The sequence below is a fragment of the Phytophthora infestans genome, genomic scaffold, assembly GCF_000142945.1.
Source record: "Phytophthora infestans T30-4 supercont1.85 genomic scaffold, whole genome shotgun sequence".
NCBI lineage: Eukaryota > Oomycota > Peronosporomycetes > Peronosporales > Peronosporaceae > Phytophthora > Phytophthora infestans.
Window position 1 is genome coordinate 186,855 of NW_003303674.1, and position 19,254 is coordinate 206,108.

Here is a 19,254-nt window from a genome sequence, read left to right on the forward strand (position 1 = left end):
CGCTAGTGATCAAGGTGATCACAGTCCCAGGACGTATGTGCACTCTGAGAGTCCGGTCGTCAAGGCTAAGGGCACTCCCAAAGCTGATGGCGATGAGGAGGGTAAGCCTGGCAACCGTCTCTCGCTTGCCGAGGAACTTGCTCGTGCTAAGGCCGCGAAAGCCGAAGGCGCCAAGCCCTCTAAGAAGCGTATGGCTTCGAAGTCTCCACTCCGCGAGGAGGAGAAGACTCAGTACCCTCATCGGGGCCTCTTCGACTCCTCGGGTGAAGAGGACGAGAAGGAGGAGAAATAGGATGAGGAGGAGGGTGCTATTTCGGAGCCCCGGGAGGTCTCGAATGACCTCGACCAGCAGCAGGAGGACTTCTTAGCTTCCCAGCGTACGTGTGGGGGTTCGGTTGTGGCACCCGTCAGCCAGGGAGTTGCCATCAACTCGAGAGGGTATTGGCCTCCCGATGCGAGCTCTGGGGCTGACCTCTTCCTTGATCTTCTCGTCGATCCTTGTGGCCTTGTTGGCGGCCACACCTCTAGGGCGTTAGCGAGCGTACCCTTGTTCAGATGGAGTAGTTGCTTGTCGACAACTTGGAGGCGACTCGGTGTGTGCTTCTCGCACCACACCGTATCCCTCTTAAGGACTTTAGGACCTGTCGTAAGAATCCCGAGAACCGAGGTGATCTCTACCCTCTTTGGGGCTACCCCTGGGTTCTGCCCGAGAACCGGTCCACCTGGCGTTCTTGTGAGGACATGTTCTGGGCTTGGGTGGAGTCGCTCAAGTACTCACCCACGGAGTTACGGGAACTCCATGAAGATCAGCTGCTGTCCCGCATCCTGGACCAACGGGAACTTCGTGTTCGGTTTGCCCACATGGTCAGCAAGCGCAAGCTGCCAAGGGACATCCTGAAGCGCGCGGCTTCTAGCGCTCATGATGAGCGCGGGTACCGAGTGTCTTCAACGTCCGTACTCCGTTCGGACAAGAAGCCCCGACTACTTATGAAGCTGCCGCCGCTTCTGTTCACAGATTGGGACAGCCTTCGGGCAGTCAATCAGGAGCTGATTGACGAGTTCTCGTAGTGGCCATGGCCCCTCCACTTCACGAGGAGCTGTCGCTTACCGCGACGCCGTTGCTCCTGGAGGATCCGCTCCACGTGGTAGTGGGCTTCTTCACTCCGGTCAAGCAGGGACTGAGGGGTCCCTCGTACGAGTACGAGTACTCGGCGCCTCCCGATCGCCACTCTCATCCGAGTGCTTCTCCTGCGGGTCCGACACGGGGCCCTGAGGTTGACCGCCTCCGTCAACGTGTCATCGTGCTTAAGATTGCACTTGGCCTTGGGACTGGGGGTGATGCTGCCACCCAGGCCGGGAATCAGAGCGAGCTCGCTCGTCTTGCGGGTCGCCTGGACCTGTTGGAGCGTGCGTTCGCGAGCCTACATCTGCGGGTGGACAGACGGGCCTCTTCGTCCGATCTGGACGAGGCCCTCCGCATGATCCGACGGGTCGAGGCTCTGTTGCCACGTCCGGAGCCGCCTTCTGCACACTCCTAGTCGTACGCGTATGGTGCGTACCCGGCGTACTCAGCGTACTCGGCGTATGGCTCCGGGTTCCGTTCGTACGGAGCCCCTCCTGTGTACAGTCTTGACCGCAACCTTGCCGTTCAGACCGAGGCTTGGGTGCCTGCTCCGACGCCCTCGTCGACGTCTGTGGCCGGCCCTCGCTTCGAGGAGCTGGGCCAAGGTGGGTCTGCGAGTCAGCAACCCCCTGTGGATCAAAGTACCGCTTAAGACGTCCAAAAAAGAACGTCGGGTGCGCCGTCATTGGCTTAGGGAGGGCGATGGTGTACGACGCACCATGTCTGGCCAGGACTGCAAATGGTCCGATGAAGCGGTGTTTCAGCTTGTTGCTGCCGACAGAGCTGACAGTGTCAAGAGGTAGGTTCCTCGTGGCTAGTAACACTAACTTCCCCACTTTAAATACACTTAAATTTCCTCTTCCATGTTTGTCGGAGTACTCCTTTTGTCTATCCTGGGCCGCCGCCATTGCATCGCGGACCCTGCTGACAATGCTCAGCTTGGTATCCAAAACGGATTCCACTTGTTTCCGCTGCAAAACTGGTCTCACACCCAAGAGTTGGGGGGAAAGGGCTTTCCGAGCCTCTCCCTCACTTAGCATGGAGGCGTCAGTGTCTCCTCGAAGCGTGAGAGGCACTCTGGGGTGACGGGAGCTGTTCAAGTAGAACGGCGTGAACCCCGTGGACGCGTGCACCGCGTTGTTGAGCGCAAACGCAACAAACGGAAGCTGCGTCGACCACGTACGTGGTGCTGCCGCGCACACATGTCCTCGAGCACTCGATTGACGCGCTCTGTCTGGCCGTCTGTCTGTGGATGCTCCGCAGTGGATATCTCCAGACGAGTTCCCAGTAAAGAAAACAGCGTTTTTTTAAACGCAGCCGTGAGCCGCGGGTCTCGGTCCGAGACAATCGTTTCCGGGAGACTGTGATAGCAAACACGCCATCGACGAACAACCTTGCGGTTTGTTTGCGCGTAACAGTGACAGGAACCGGAGCAAGATGTACCATCTTGCTCAGCCGACACACGAACACCAAAATTATGGTGTTGCCGTGTCCGTCGGCGGGAAGCCCAAAGATGAAGTCAAGACTCATCAACTTCCAACAGTCAGCCGGTACGGGCCGGATTTGTAGTGGAGCCGAAGAGGGCCCTGCGGGTTTGACCCGCTGACATGCTTCAAATGTCTTCACGTATCGTGCCACCCACTTATACATGTGGGCCCACCTGTAGGCCTGAGAGACTGACCGGAAGGTCTTATCGCGACCCAAGTGGCGGCTGGAGGGCGCATTGTGCGCCTCCGCGAGGATATCGAACTTCAAATCCTCGTCGTTGGGTACGACCACCCGTGGAGGTTCATAGGGTTCCACCCTGTAATAGAGGAGGCCATCCCTCAACTCATATCGGTGGAGCCGGGAACGCTGTCGCGACGAGAGCCACTCGGACTTGGCGCTCGTTCCTGCCGTGAGGAACTTGACGATAGGCGCGACAGCCTCATCGTCTCGATACGCCATGCATATCCGCTCATATAGATCCGTTGTCACCCGTGTGATGTGGGCCAACTTGTAGTCAGGACGCCGATAGCGGGCGTCCACAATCACGTTGAGTTTGCCCGGCTTGTACTCGACGCGGAAGTTGTACTCCGCGAAGAAGGACAGCCACCTCGCCATCCTTTGGGAGGGGTGAGGCGAATTTGTCGCCGTCCTCAAGAATGCGTGGTCTGTGTAGATCACGAAGGGCCGGGAGCCCAGAAGGTGAACCCGAAACTTCACAAGGGCACACTTCATTGCCAGGAGCTCCTTGTCGGGGACAGGGTAGTTCCGCTCGGCGGCGTTGAGCAGCCTGGACTGGAACGAGATGACTCGTTCGTGTCCAGCCGTGTTGGCCTGCAGCAGTGCACACCCGATGGCGTAATTGGACGCATCGCAGACGACGCTAAACGGCTTCGTCTCGTCCGGCAGGACCAGGACAGGGGCCTCTTGGAGACTGGCCTTGATGCTGTCAAAGGCATTTCAATGCTCTTGCTCCCAGTGCCAGTCGACGTACTTCTGAAGGAGGCCCGACAAGGGCTTAGTCAAGCCCGCATACCCTGCTCTGTACTTGGGAAGGTAGTTGACCAAGCCCAACCTTTTTCGAAGATCCTTCTGGAATCGGGGCGTTGGCCATGCTGCTATGGCCCTGACCTTGTCTGGGTCAGCCCGAACGCCCACGTTGCTTACGAAGCAACCAAGAACCTTAATCTCTGATGACGCGAAGACGCATTTGTCGATGTTGACGTAGAGCCTGCTCGCTCGCATCACGTCCAACACTCGACGGAGGTGCCCCATATGCACCTCCAAGGCCGTCCTGCCTTCCTCGACACGGCTATGGACGAAGCTGTCGTCAAAGTACGTATGTACAAAGGCGCGCAGTGACCTAGTGATGTTTAGACTTAATCTGAAAGGTAGCTCATGTTGGTCGGTGTGTGAGATCCGTCGTATATTAAGAAGTGAGAAGAAGCTATCTACATTGTACGCTTACCTTGCTTCTCCTTGTGTAGCCATGCGAAAAGGCAGCAAGAAAGAAAACGACGGACAGATTGACAGACGGACCGACGGACTTCTCGGCTAGGGGGCGGGAATCTAGCTCTCTTGGTGCCCGCTCCGCGAACGCTAGGACATAGTTGGTTGGTGTAGTGTGGTTTGACCACCTCCCCTGCGCTGTGGTGGGCTTAGTAGTTTTTACTCATAGCAAAGCTTCATACAATACATGTATACTGTGGTCTACTTATGTTACATTCCAAAACAACACCGCACACAATACCTTTAGTGCTCACATGTTATGCCTCACCAACCGCCTTTCGTGTGTATATCGCATGCCATTCTTAAAGTCACTTTTGAAAACATCACATATAAATATGTAGACGTGACAGTTGGATGTTACAGATAGATACCCGCGTGATAGATCTAGATCGAATGCGTATTGTTGATCGTCATAGTAAAGGTAGACATTACCTGGGTTTAATGTGATCTGCAAGATGAGAACCATCTTACCCGAGAGGGTTTTGTCTGTAATCTCATTTGAGCGCATTGCTCCCAAAAAAACACCGATGGGAGGCGCGCTTGGCTGCAAATTTAATTTATGCTGTTTAAAAGACTGGTCAGTATCAATGATGCTACGAAATTGGCATAGACCGGTGAGGACTCCCAGTGTAGCTGGAGTAAATACGCCTACTCAAACATCCTACCATCTGCACGTCGTCGCCGGGAGACACTCGACGCCATATCTTTGCTTGCGACGGTCTATTAGAGCAAGGTTTGGTCGGCCCCTCGCGCGCAGTATCGTTTAGGACAGGTAGTATTTGCCGATGGTCGTCACAAACACCAATATTATGACAGGAAATTGTTCCGCTGAGCTCTTTATGATATTACTGAAGGGTATTTTTACTATCTTTCACATGCATTAATCTTATTTGCATAGCTGACGTACTTGCTGACGTATTTGCATAGGTACTGACCGACAGAGTGGCGTGGATCCTTTCTGAGTGGCATTTACTGGCTCCTGTATGTATGCCAAACAGACAAAGCCACATGGCTGTAGGCAGAGTAATAAACTGTAGTGATGTTTAGACTTAATCTGGAAGGTAGCTCATGTTGGTTAGTGGGTGAAATCCGTCGTATATTAGAAAGTGAGAAGAAGCTATCTACATTGTACTCTTACCTTGCTTCTCCTTAAAGCTATCCCAGCCATCCAAATGTTCACATATTCCGCCGGAGCACTATCAGGAGAGCGGGCGGCCGAAAAAGCGGCACTATACCGCACCTCGTGGTTACACACGGTTACATACCGTATTCTAACACTCCTCCTCAGTCGTCGTGCACACCGGCCACTACTCCAACATGAAGATCCCTATAAGCTCGTTCAATTTGGGTGCCGGAAGCGCCTTTGTGAGAAGGTTGGCTTTCATTATTCGTGACTCCACGTAGCCTAGCGGGACCACGCCCCACCGTGCGAAGTCGCAGATGAACTTGACTCAGATGCCCACGTGCTTCGCACTGGACATGCTGTCTTCGGACCCTAGTTGTCTAATAGCGGCCTGGCTGTCCATGTACAAGATCATTGGCTCGACTACCGTGAACCCCAGATCTTTAACGAACTCACGCATCCCAAACAGCCCAACCCGACATTCAACGCCGACGTGAGCTCCGCCTTCATCGTCGACATGGATACTCCCGTCTGCTTCTTGCACACCCACTGCACGATGGCCCCGTCGAGGTGTTCACTCCACCAGTCACTGACTTTCTGTCGGCCTTATCTGCGGCGAAGTCCGCATCGCTCCAGTTTTCCTGACAGATCCTACGTTCTCTGGTTGCAGCGACTCGCATCTTATGCATCAAATTCTTCCTCTTCTTCAAGTACTTAGCGATCCGCTTCGCGAGCTTCCAGTCGCTTACAGTGGGCTAATTCGTGCGTCTTGTGGCCTTGGGTACTGCAAAACAGATGTCGGGTCTCGTACACCGAGCTAGCCATAGCAAGCTGCCGACGAGAGACTAAAAACTGCGAACTGTTGGCTCTCCGTGCGTTCCTGACTGCGTTAACATCTGCGGTGCCTCTTGCCCGGCCTCGTTGCATTCTTCTCCGATTGGAGCACGCACGCCGTTCGCGTCCGCGAGTCCGTACTGCTCAATCAGCTCTCCGATGGGAGCCTGCTGATCCAGTAAGTAGCCGTCCAACTCGTTAAGCTCTACGCGCATGCCTAAGCACTTGCGTACCACGCCGAGATCCTTAATGGACAAGACGCTCATCGCTTGGAAGAAGTCTTTGCAAGCTCAGGTTTGGACCCCATCACCAGGAGGTCATCCACGTATACCCCCACGAGCGTCACCTCGCTGCCGTGCCTCTTGTAGTACAAGCACATGTCTGTGACGCACCGAGTGAAGCCGATCTCCGCCAGCTTGGCATGAAGTAGCTTGCTCCACACATGTCCTGCCTGCTTCAGGCCATTCAGCGACTTCTTGAGCTACAGCACTAGCTTACTGCTGTTGCCCACGCTGAGTGCGCGTAGTACTACTTCTGGTATCTTCATGCCCTTTGGTATAGCCAGGTAAATCTTCAAATGTTGCTCTTTGTCCGCCTTGACGAACGCGTTGGGGGTGTCCCCGTGTCGAGCAGGCATTCGCCAGTACCGAGCAAACACTAGCAGTGCTCAGCTCCATCACCGCCGCAAACGTTAGATTGTAATCGATGCCAAAACGTTGCTCGTTCCCACAAGCAACCAACCGAGTTTTGGACCTCTCGATAGCGCCATCAGCCTTAGTTTTGGTCTTAAAGACCCATTTAGGGTGGAGCACGTGGCTACCAACCGGTGGACCTTGACCGTCCACACTCCGTTCTCGTCAAGAGCTCTAAGCTCTTCCGCCATAGCGATCGTCCACTTGTCCTTGAGCCCGCTCTTCATGGCTTGTCCGTAGCTCTTGGGGTCCACCTCACGCACGCTGTTTACCACGTTGGAGATCGACCCATCCTGACACTTATCACCACTAGGCGTCCCAACCGCAGCTGCCTTCCGAGTCGTCGCCCTTGTCTGGTGCTTCTCTCGAGCCCACCGAGGTTTGGACGCCCTCTTCGACTTCATTTCCTCTTTTGGCGCCACTCCTGCACTGGACGTATCTGCGTCGTTCCATTCTTCTTTCGTCTCCTCAGACTCATCGAGGTGTACGCGTCTCAGCTGCTTGTTCTGCACAGTCGTGAGGGCCTCCACGTTCCGTACGTGCTGGACCACCACGACCATCTTGTATTTAGGAATGTAGACCCTGTAGCCCTTCATTTCGTAGCTCTTTCCGACGATCATAGCAGCTGCCCTATGTCGCACACCTCCCCTTTTCGCGCGGCGCCTCCGGCCGCGCTACTAACCAGGGTCGGGCAGTCCGCGGCTGTTTGTAGAGCGGGGCCTTGCGTGGGGCGAGCGAGGAGCGGTATGTAGGTGTAGAACGGTAACGAGCAGTAAACAGTGAAAAGTAAACTTGGTTCCTTGTTCTTTGTAGTAGGTGGGAAATATACGACTGAGAAACTAATGCGCCGGGCTAAAACGGGGAAAGGGTCGATCACGCTCATGAGGATGACACCCCTTCTCCTACGCTCACCTGTACTCCTGGGCATGACTTCCAACCCAACGTGACACCCGGTTGACTCGATACTCAAGACAGTATATAGTTCGTGTCATCCGTCCTTGAAGCTGGCGTCGCAAGTGCAAACTCCCTCCTCAAGGTCTACACAGTTCCCTCTGCACCAACCGTACCTCGCAGTCGACGCTTGAACAGCTCCCACTTGATACAGTAGGACCCTGTGTGCTTTATCACGGATTTACCTACTCGCATCTGGTGCACGCTGCTGGAACGACCCCTGTATTCCCGGGTACGGAACATTCTCCCCCTCTTGAAGTTTGCCGTCCTCGGCGAACGGTGCACCGGAGGCGATGAGGTAAAGTCCGGGGAACCGAACCAAAAGCAGCACGGTTAGGAACAGACTTATCGTCGTGGTCACGGCGGCAGCAAACGCCGGTACCATCGCGCCCGTATCACGTGCTATCTTGAGACGCGTCGCCTTCTGGTACCACGCAAACACTTCCTTGTTGAGTACACTTGCTATCAAGACAACAGCATGGTTCGCGATTCTACCTCCAACGTCTCAATCGTCGGAACTTTCATCCAGCGCGGCTAGTGGTCGCTTGAAGCGTTCTGAGCAAAGCTCCTTGTCACACACCCTGCTCTCCTTGGCTACCTTCGTAACCATTCCCTTAAGAAGGGTACTCAGATCCTCCTTCATTGCCAACTTGGGGTTCGACGGAATTATTCTTATCATCTTCTCCATATCCATGTCGTCTTCGACCCTGGTCTTCTTATTGCAACTGTTCTCCTTCCAACCCACATCGACGGGACCACCCGCGTCGACCTCTCCATAAGTGTTTTGATCTTCTTGCATCACGTCGGTAGTGTTCACTACGTCACGGTTAAGAGTGTTCGCCTTAAGCAATTCATCGACGGGACCGTCCGCGTCGACTTCTCCGTAAGTGCTCCGTTCTCCTTGCATTACGCTGGTAGTGTTCACTACGTCACGGTTAAGAGTGTTCGCCTTAAGCACTTCGTCGACGGGACCGTCCGCGTCGACTTCTCCGTAAGTGCTCCGTTCTCCTTGCATCATGCTGGTACTGTTCACTACGTCACGGTTAAGAGTGGTCGCCTTAAGCACTTCATCGACGGGACCGCCCGCGTCGACTTCTCCGTAAGTGCTCCGATCTCCTGTCGTCGCAGATGTAGCGTTCTCTGTGCCTAGCACCTTCGCTTTGGCTTCCTTGACCACAGTCAGACAGTTGCGACTCGAAATGCGACCCCGGTGATCCTCTTCTTCGCTAGGAGTGTTGACTTCGAAGACCGAGCTAACCCACTGATGCTGAACCATGATATCACCTTCAGATCCTACCGTCCTTCTGTTCTCTTCGACGATATCTTCCTCAGCGACGGAACGCTTTTCAAACCCATTTTGAAATATGCAGACGGACGAGCCGTGTTCACCACCCACCGCGGAATCTATCGCGCGCGTGTTAGTGCCTTTGGTTGCGGGTTCTCGAATTTCACCATCGTTCTTCATAGCAGGTTTCTCTGGTTCTTGCTCTACCAGTACCGTTCTCCTAACAGCTGTCACTTCAGCCAATTCTTCATAGCTATCTCCACTTAGTGCTTCTTCACGGTCTCGCGAAACACTTAAGGTACCAGGAGTGTTCTGGAACACTGTCGCATCGTATCTGGCAGGCTTGATCTCCTTGCGAAGAAAGAACTGTTCTTGTTGCACCCTTCCGGTTACTTCTTCTACCCCATATTCTCGTTCCGCACTCCAGTCTTCACGCGCACCTGGGACCATTGACGCACTGTACCATACGGACTCAGAGCGTTCTCTGATCGATGACTGTTCTTGTTTCACTTCTTCTGTCACACGCGCTCCATTTATAATCGATTCACACACCTCCTGAAACGTTCCACTCACCCCGGGACGCGCTGCATACTGTTCTGCCAAATTGTAAGCACTCCTCGCTGTAAATTGGCTGGGTGGTGTCTGTGTCCAATTTATCTGGGATGGGAACACTTCCTGAGTGTGCTGGGTTGGTTGCTCCAGCAGTCCGACTGCTGGTTGAAGTACTTGGCCGTTCGGTAATAGTAGATAGTCTCTGCGTAAGACACTTCCACCGCATACAGCAAACGACGAATACAAATACTGTGGGGAGATTACATGGACGCTGCCATCAGGCATCGTGACCACATCGACGATAGAATAACCACGGTACGACGGGATGGCACCGTCCCCGTGTTGTCGATTTGAAAACACGCATCCAGGACTGTTCCACCAGCCGTTTGACGGCTGAGCCTTCTTGGACCCCCACCCCAACAGTGCTGTGTCCACCTCGGATCTTCCATCATAGTGCTAGTAGCTCCTTCAACTCTCACCAGACAACGCCTTCTCCAGCAAGCAGACTACCCTGCTTCTCCACCAAATGTTGCACACCTCCCCTTTTCGCGCGGCGCCTCCGGCCGCGCTACTAACCAGGGTCGGGCAGTCCGCGGCTGTTTGTAGAGCGGGGCCTTGCGTGGGGCGAGCGAGGAGCGGTATGTAGGTGTAGAACGGTAACGAGCAGTAAACAGTGAAAAGTAAACTTGGTTCCTTGTTCTTTGTAGTAGGTGGGAAATATACGACTGAGAAACTAATGCGCCGGGCTAAAACGGGGAAAGGGTCGATCACGCTCATGAGGATGACACCCCTTCTCCTACGCTCACCTGTACTCCTGGGCATGACTTCCAACCCAACGTGACACCCGGTTGACTCGATACTCAAGACAGTATATAGTTCGTGTCATCCGTCCTTGAAGCTGGCGTCGCAAGTGCAAACTCCCTCCTCAAGGTCTACACAATTCCCTCTGCACCAACCGTACCTCGCAGTCGACGCTTGAACAGTTCCCACTTGATACAGTAGGACCCTGTGTGCTTTATCACGGATTTACCTACTCGCATCTGGTGCACGCTGCTGGAACGACCCCTGTATTCCCGGGTACGGGACACCTACCCGTACCGAACGGAGACCCAAACACCACGATGTCGCTGAGGTCGGGGGTACTCTTCGAAAGCATCTGTAGCGGCGACTTGAACCCGGGGTATACCCTGCTTGGGCTCCTGTTTAAGATGTTAGCCGCGTACGCTGCGGCTTCTCCTTAAAAGCTGAGTGGCAGACCACATGCAAAACCATGCTCCTTACCATGTATATAATGGTGCGGTGCATTCGCTCGGATTTACCATTGCTGGCTTGGCTCCTGGGCTCACTGACTTGCCGCACAATGCCGGTCTCTTTGCCGAAGCGTCTGGTATTCACCTCCTGTATTCGCTCACAGCACATGAATACGACAGTTAAACTGACGCTAAAAAAAACATGAAGTGCTTAAGCTTCTAGGCCGCGACGTCCTTCGTCCGTGCCAGAAAGATCCTGCAGTAGTTTGTCCGGTGATCGACAAAGCTCACCATGTACCTGTTACCGAGTCTGTCTCGTAGCGTCATTGGCCCCTTGAGGTCCGAGCATATAGCACCACCGATGATGTCGATAGAAGAGTTAGTCCCCGTGTTCTTCTGGGACTGTTGTTCTTCGTCTGTTTCCCCTGTGCGCAGGCCAAACAGTTCGCTCGTTTCTCGTCCGTGAGTGAGATTCCAGACGCTGGATCCTTGGCCATCTTGACGATGGTGTCATAGTTGAGATGTCCTAGGCGGCGGTAAAATGCATCAGCGTGGTGATCTGTATATCTTGTCCGGCATCCTCATCGCTTGGCGCAAGCACAGACACGAGTACGTCACCGGCGCTCCGTGTACGACCCTGGACTTGTCCGCGCACAATCAACACGATGTTGACCTTCTCCACGTCGAACACTGCTGGTCCTCCGGTCATCGCATCCACTACGCGATGATGTCCTCTGTAGTCAATCGTATAGCCCTTCTTCTCTAGTAGTCCGTAGGAGATGATGTTCTGTTCCAAAGTCTCTGTGTACGGTACGCTCAGCAGTCGCACCGTAGTTATTCTTCCCATTGCCATGGGTTTCAGCATTAGGCTGCCACGCTTGGTCGCCCTCAGAGCTCCTCCGTCAGCAGTAACACACTCACTCTCAATGTCCTATTGGTCTTCCAGAAAATTATCGTCATTGACGAGGTACCGACTCGACCCGGTGTCGAGGATCCACACACCTTTCTTTATGGTGACTGCGGAGTCCGTATTCAGAATGAGGTACGCAAGTTTAATTTTTGGTGTGTACGTGCGAAGCGCACTAAAATTGATGCACAATCTCCAGACCCCCCGCCTTCACACACAGCCGACCACAGCGACTCAAGCTTCTATTTACTTGACACCGAAGACGTTACCACTGAAGGATCAAGATTGTGTGGATGTGGAGACTTTGGCGGACGCAGGCGTTTCTTCCTAGCATTCTCCAACGTTTTGAACGCATTCTTATGTATCGTTGACCGTGTTTTGCTGAGGAGGTGTCAATTCAAAGCTTAAATTTAAGCTAACGTTTTGCTGTATTATATATTTGATTGTATTAAGCTGCAAAATAACCCCACAGCAGACTCATAAACTCATACGCAGCATCATGGGACGCGATTCCGCCGACGATCGATTAAAGGCCATGTTGCACGCGCTTCGACAACTTGATGGGAACGATGTGCTCTTAATGAAAGACCAAATGGGTATAACGTACGGGGTTGGTATGTAAACCAGGTGCAGAAGCTGTACGAGCGCCCGAATGAGACCGTAGCGATAGACTTCACTCAGGGGGCGAATACTCTTGGGTACCACTTGGATGCGTCGTCATTATTTATGGCAAATCTGGCTTCTATAGCAGCTATTTCAGCAACCTTATCTAGTATGAAGCGACACTATTTTTAACTTTACGTCTTGATGTTAATATGGCTTGCTGCACAGGAAGTTTAGTTCTCACAACGGCTACAGAAATAGGATTTCTAGATTAAGGATTCATTCTTTATTCACGCATTTTAATTTAGCACAGCGCAGATCCGGTATAACCTGTCTTGGATGGCATTACAGCTATTTTGCTAGAAAAAGAAGCGCCTAGCTTCCTTTGCCTAATTCGAGAAACCTGGGACTCCTGTCGTGCGCTGTGGGCTAGCTTTGACAGGGGAAAAGTGTTAACCGCTGGAAGTACCACAGCAAACAGGATCGAGTCAAATTAAAACAAAGTAAAGATACCACTGGGGTATCAGACGAGAATAGACAAGACGATCGCCGGTCTGTTGCTGCACCTGATGACTATTGCGCAGAAGACTGTATTCACAATTAACCAACATCACTCAACGACGCGGGTACCGAAGACTGTCCCGAAATTTCTAAGGGCCATGTCCACGAGATTATTTACTTGACGTGGAGAAGAAGGATTTGTCAACATGATGGGTGGTGCTACGTCCAAGCGAGCTACAGGGCGTGGCTCGTGCTGAAAAATTTACTCGTTGAAATAAAGCAACGAGTGTGATGACATTGATTGGAGTTGCAGCTGTCTTTTCTACATGAGTAACCAGCTTCCGTGTTGTCACATTACCGTATTATCGTAGTCCTTGGCAACACCCCACAAACAATATGGGTAGGGTGAAGACACCATATGCTTAGTAAAAGGTAGCAATTGTTATAAAGTATGTAGTTTTTAGCCATCACTGTCTACCACCATATTCGCTTCCTAAATCGTCGTCTGTGCACACTTCTGCTTCGGCTAAATTATGATTTTCTAGTGATGCAACAAGGTCTTTGGTGTCGATACTTTCGTGAGGAGTAATGTTGACGGCTCGCGTGTCAGTTAACAAAGCCGCTCGCCCAAAGCCACTGATGATGGTTGTTGACGACAACGCCATCCAGCTCGAAGCTATCCAATCAGTCATGTTAACACGTGAAGGTCCAGCTAGTGCGAATGCTGGCTCGACGTGCTTTTTACGAAGAGCTGCAACTTGCTGGTCAGCTTCCTGTTGAGAGTTTTCTTGTCGAATCTTTAAAATATCAGCAACCAGATTATCGCTTCGCGCTTTTCTTGTTTTTTCACCTTCGTTGTAGTTTGATAGTTGCTTGCGAAGTCGCTCAATTAACAACGCCCGAAGATATCCTTCAAACGGTTTATTCCAGGATATGTCGGCTGGTTGGCAGACGTAAGTGTACCGGGGAGTCAGGATGACGTTTAGAGAAGCAGCGTAGTCAGTCACCTCTTATGTCCAATGGGCACTGAAATCATCCCACAGTAAAACCACTTTTTCATCGCGATTTTTGCGGTCTGCAAAAAGAAATATCAGAAATTTCAACGATAAGTCAGCATTCCACCACGCCGTTTTGTTCTCGTAAATTTGGCAAGGGTACTTGTGCTGGAGTTCCTGTATCTTACGCCAGTTTATACTGCCGAATTTATTCCTCAAATTATTGTTTTCGAGTTGACGAGTCGCACTTTTGGTTGGATGAGATTTAAAAATGATGAATGAATCGTATTTTACACCTGCTGAGTCACCCAGTAGCATTACAGTCGCACGTTGCTTGTCTTTGTTGGCGCATTTAATCCAAACAGTCTTGGTGCCCTTGGTGGAGATTGTCTTCTTTGGCACATAATAAAAAAATACAGCTTTTTGCAAATATGTGTGTGAAACATTAAAATAAAATGTTATCATAGCGTCAAACTATACATCTTTGGTCTGCATTGAGTATTTGAGAGCAGTCGTTCTCAACGGCAGTCCGTAGAACCCTTTCTCTGAACGCTTGAGCTGCTTCAAGTGCATCTTGAGGTGTTGTTTGGCCCTGCCGAGTCCTTGTACGCTACGAAAATCTGTGACGCCGCATGAACAGTTTCATCCACGTCGCAGTTGCAGCAAACTTGTCAGAACCGAGACCGCACTCTGCAGCAACATATTTGGCTTTAGTCCCGAGCATAAATCGTGAAACTGGGACTCCTTCTTTTCTAAAAGTATTGATCAATTGTACAATTTCTTCTTCGGTCGCCTTGTTTAGAACAGTACCAACGCCCCGTGTTCAGATGACGGGATCGGCCAGATGCGCATGCCGCACGGATAGATGAAGCCGCCTTTCTCCATTTGCTAACTAGTTTGGCCTTAGCCCTGTATTCTTTCCTCTGCAACTCGCCATGGAAGTGAGTGATACACTCTTTGACAGTGTGTCCCTCATCCAGGTACTCAAGGACAGCCTTCTTGTCGCCATGTCCCACAGCAACACGCTTGTACCGCTTCCGTCGCTTGCTGTTTCCGGTGATACAAGGGCGCCCCATTGCTGCTTCCTCTGAATCCAGGTTTGCGTTTTGGCCCCAAGCAAGCCTAAAAATAGCTTCTGTCATATGTTAGATATATGTCAATATCATGGGTCAGAATTGATTGTCGCCATTGACTAAACGTCGCCAACAACTACGATAAGACGGTATGCACCTGGCTGACGTTGGTCACAGATTTGACGTGCTTCCGGTTTTGGCCATTTATGACCCGTGGAGTACGTACGTTGCGCTACGAACGATCTTGGTGCTGCAGCTGACCTACTGGGGCCCATTGTACACATGTCCGAGTTAAAGTTGCCTGAGCTAAAGTCGTTAAAAATACGTTTCGGGGGCGGGATTGGTACAACAAACCATATGGAAGTGGGCTCGTGCGATTCCACCGCGGAGAACGTGCCAACCAAGTAGTATTGTCGACACTATCGTAAATAAGTTGCTGCTATCCTGAGGAAAATTTCGGAGAGAACCAGCTACGATTAGTCTTTCGCCCCTATACCCAAGTTTGACGATCGATTTGCACGTCAGAATCGCTACGAGCTTCCACCAGAGTTTCCCCTGGCTTTACCCTACTCAGGCATAGTTCACCATCTTTCGGGTACCAACATATGTGCTCAAACTCAAATCTTTCACCACGAAGGTTCATGATCGGTCGATAGTGCCACACCGCAGACCGAAGCCCGCAGCATTTCCTACCTCAGACAGCTTACGCTGCCCTTCACTTTCATTTCGCGCTGGGGTTTCCACACCCTAACACTTGCACCCATGTTAGACTCCTTGGTCCGTGTTTCAAGACGGGTCAAATCGCTCCATTTCGTCAACGCCCCGAACGGCAACAAGTTAAAACCCACATCAATCCACACACAACCACACACGCATAGCAAGCTATCCGCACACGGCGCACACAGAGACACAGGCCCACTCAAAAACACGTTGTAGGCACCTCAGTCCCAACCGCGACTACTCGTCCACCAAGATGTAACAGACAAACGCAAGCGTAAGCCCTACCTCCTCGGCGGCCATTTCCCGCAGCATACGAACTGACCTTGACGTCCCACCGCAGCACAGGGCACCAGCAAGCACACACAGCACACACGCCGAGCGCAGCCAAAAAAGCCGCTGCCACAGCACACGCACGCACACACTCGCCAATGAAATATACCCCATTGCTGCTTCCTCTGAATCCAGGTTTGCGTTTTAGCCCCAAGCAAGCCTAAAAATAGCTTCTGTCATATGTTAGATATATGTCAATATCATGGGTCAGAATTGATTGTCGCCATTGACTAAACGTCGCCAACAACTACGATAAAACGGTATGCACCTGGCTGACGTTGGTCACAGATTTGACGTGCTTCCGGTTTTGGCCATTTATGACCCGTGGAGTACGTACGTTGCGCTACGAACGATCTTGGTGCTGCAGTTGACCTACTGAGGTCCATTGTACACATGTCCGAGTTAAAGTTGCCTGAGCTAAAGTCGTTAAAAATACGTTTCGGGGGCGGGATTGGTACAACAAACCATATGGAAGTGGGCTCGTGCGATTTCACCGCGGAGAACGTGCCAACCAAGTAGTATTGTCGACACTATCGTAAATAGGTTGCTGCTATCCTGAGGGAACTTTCGGAGGGAAATAGCTACTAGATGGTTCGATTAGTCTTTCGCCCCTATACCCAAGTTTGACGATCGATTTGCACGTCAGAATCGCTACGAGCTTCCACCAGAGTTTCCCCTGGCTTCACCCTACTCAGGCATAGTTCACCATCTTTCGGGTACCAACATATGTGCTCAAACTCAAATCTTTCACCACGAAGGTTCATGATCGGTCGATAGTGCCACACCGCAGACCGAAGCCCGCAGCATTTCCTACCTCAGACAACTTACGCTGCCCTTCACTTTCATTTCGCGCTGGGGTTTCCACACCCTAACACTTGCACACATGTTAGACTCCTTGGTCCGTGTTTCAAGACGGGTCAAATCGCTCCATTTCGTCAACGCCCCGAACGGCAACAAGTTAAAACCCACATCAATTCACACACAACCACACACGCATAGCAAGCTATCCGCACACGGCGCACACAGAGACACAGGCCCACTCAAAAACACGTTGTAGGCACCTCAGTCCCAACCGCGACTACTCGTCCACCAAGATGTAGCAGACAAACGCAAGCGTAAGCCCTACCTCCTCGGCGGCCATTTCCCGCAGCATACGAACTGACCTTGACGTCCCACCGCAGCACAGGGCACCAGCAAGCACACACAGCACACACGCCGAGCGCAGCCAAAAAAGCCGCTGCCACAGCACACGCACGCACACACTCGCCAATGAAATATACCCCATTGCTGCTTCCTCTGAATCCAGGTTTGCGTTTTAGCCCCAAGCAAGCCTAAAAATAGCTTCTGTCATATGTTAGATATATGTCAATATCATGGGTCAGAATTGATTGTCGCCATTGACTAAACGTCGCCAACAACTACGATAATACGGTATGCACCTGGCTGACGTTGGTCACAGATTTGACGTGCTTCCGGTTTTGGCCATTTATGACCCGTGGAGTACGTACGTTGCGCTACGAACGATCTTGGTGCTGCAGTTGACCTACTGAGGTCCATTGTACACATGTCCGAGTTAAAGTTGCCTGAGCTAAAGTCGTTAAAAATACGTTTCGGGGGCGGGATTGGTACAACAAACCATATGGAAGTGGGCTCGTGCGATTCCACCGTGGAGAACGTGCCAACCAAGTAGTATTGTCGACACTATCGTAAATAGGTTGCTGCTATCCTGAGGGAACTTTCGGAGGGAAATAGCTACTAGATGGTTCGATTAGTCTTTCGCCCCTATACCCAAGTTTGACGATCGATTTGCACGTCAGAATCGCTACGAGCTTCCACCAGAGTTTCCCCTGGCTTCACCCTACTCAGGCATAGTTCACCATCTTTCGGGTACCAACATATGTGCTCAAACTCAAATCTTTCACCACGAAGGTTCATGATCGGTCGATAGTGCCACACCGCAGACCGAAGCCCGCAGCATTTCCTACCTCAGACAACTTACGCTGCCCTTCACTTTCATTTCGCGCTGGGGTTTCCACACCCTAACACTTGCACACATGTTAGACTCCTTGGTCCGTGTTTCAAGACGGGTCAAATCGCTCCATTTCGTCAACGCCCCGAACGGCAACAAGTTAAAACCCACATCAATTCACACACAACCACACACGCATAGCAAGCTATCCGCACACGGCGCACACAGAGACACAGGCCCACTCAAAAACACGTTGTAGGCACCTCAGTCCCAACCGCGACTACTCGTCCACCAAGATGTAACAGACAAACGCAAGCGTAAGCCCTACCTCCTCGGCGGCCATTTCCCGCAGCATACGAACTGACCTTGACGTCCCACCGCAGCACAGGGCACCAGCAAGCACACACAGCACACACGCCGAGCGCAGCCAAAAAAGCCGCTGCCACAGCACACGCACGCACACACTCGCCAATGAAAATATACCCCATTGCTGCTTCCTCTGAATCCAGGTATGCGTTTTAGCCCCAAGCAAGCCTAAAAATAGCTTCTGTCATATGTTAGATATATGTCAATATCATGGGTCAGAAATTGATTGTCGCCATTGACTAAACGTCGCCAACAACTACGATAATACGGTATGCACCTGGCTGACGTTGGTCACAGATTTGACGTGCTTCCGGTGTTGGCCATTTATGACCCGTGGAGTACGTACGTTGCGCTACGAACGATCTTGGTGCTGCAGTTGACCTACTGAGGTCCATTGTACACATGTCCGAGTTAAAGTTGCCTGAGCTAAAGTCGTTAAAAATACGTTTCGGGGGCGGGATTGGTACAACAAACCATATGGAAGTGGGCTCGTGCGATTCCACCGTGGAGAACGTGCCAACCAAGTAGTATTGTCGACACTATCGTAAATAGGTTGCTGCTATCCTGAGGGAACTTTCGGAGGGAAATAGCTACTAGATGGTTCGATTAGTCTTTCGCCCCTATACCCAAGTTTGACGATCGATTTGCACGTCAGAATCGCTACGAGCTTCCACCAGAGTTTCCCCTGGCTTCACCCTACTCAGGCATAGTTCACCATCTTTCGGGTACCAACATATGTGCTCAAACTCAAATCTTTCACCACGAAGGTTCATGATCGGTCGATAGTGCCACACCGCAGACCGAAGCCCGCAGCATTTCCTACCTCAGACAACTTACGCTGCCCTTCACTTTCATTTCGCGCTGGGGTTTCCACACCCTAACACTTGCACACATGTTAGACTCCTTGGTCCGTGTTTCAAGACGGGTCAAATCGCTCCATTTCGTCAACGTCCCGAACGGCAACAAGTTAAAACCCACATCAATCC

At 51.8% G+C, this 19,254-nt stretch overlaps 4 non-coding genes across 4 annotated transcripts; all 4 read right to left on the reverse strand.

The window, feature by feature from the left end:
• Positions 1–15,301: 15,301 nt before the first annotated feature.
• Positions 15,302–16,043, reverse strand: PITG_33433 (the record flags this gene model as incomplete). Its single annotated transcript, XR_009934827.1, has 1 exon — positions 15,302–16,043. It is a non-coding gene; the product is annotated as a 28S ribosomal RNA (ribosomal RNA).
• Positions 16,044–16,462: 419 nt separating this feature from the next.
• PITG_33434 lies at positions 16,463–17,214 on the reverse strand (the record flags this gene model as incomplete). The annotated part of the gene is made up of 1 exon (XR_009934828.1): positions 16,463–17,214. It is a non-coding gene; the product is annotated as a 28S ribosomal RNA (ribosomal RNA).
• Positions 17,215–17,633: 419 nt separating this feature from the next.
• On the reverse strand, positions 17,634–18,379 carry PITG_33435 (the record flags this gene model as incomplete). The annotated part of the gene is made up of 1 exon (XR_009934829.1): positions 17,634–18,379. It is a non-coding gene; the product is annotated as a 28S ribosomal RNA (ribosomal RNA).
• Positions 18,380–18,806: 427 nt separating this feature from the next.
• Positions 18,807–19,254, reverse strand: PITG_33436 (the record flags this gene model as incomplete). The annotated part of the gene is made up of 1 exon (XR_009934830.1): positions 18,807–19,254. It is a non-coding gene; the product is annotated as a 28S ribosomal RNA (ribosomal RNA).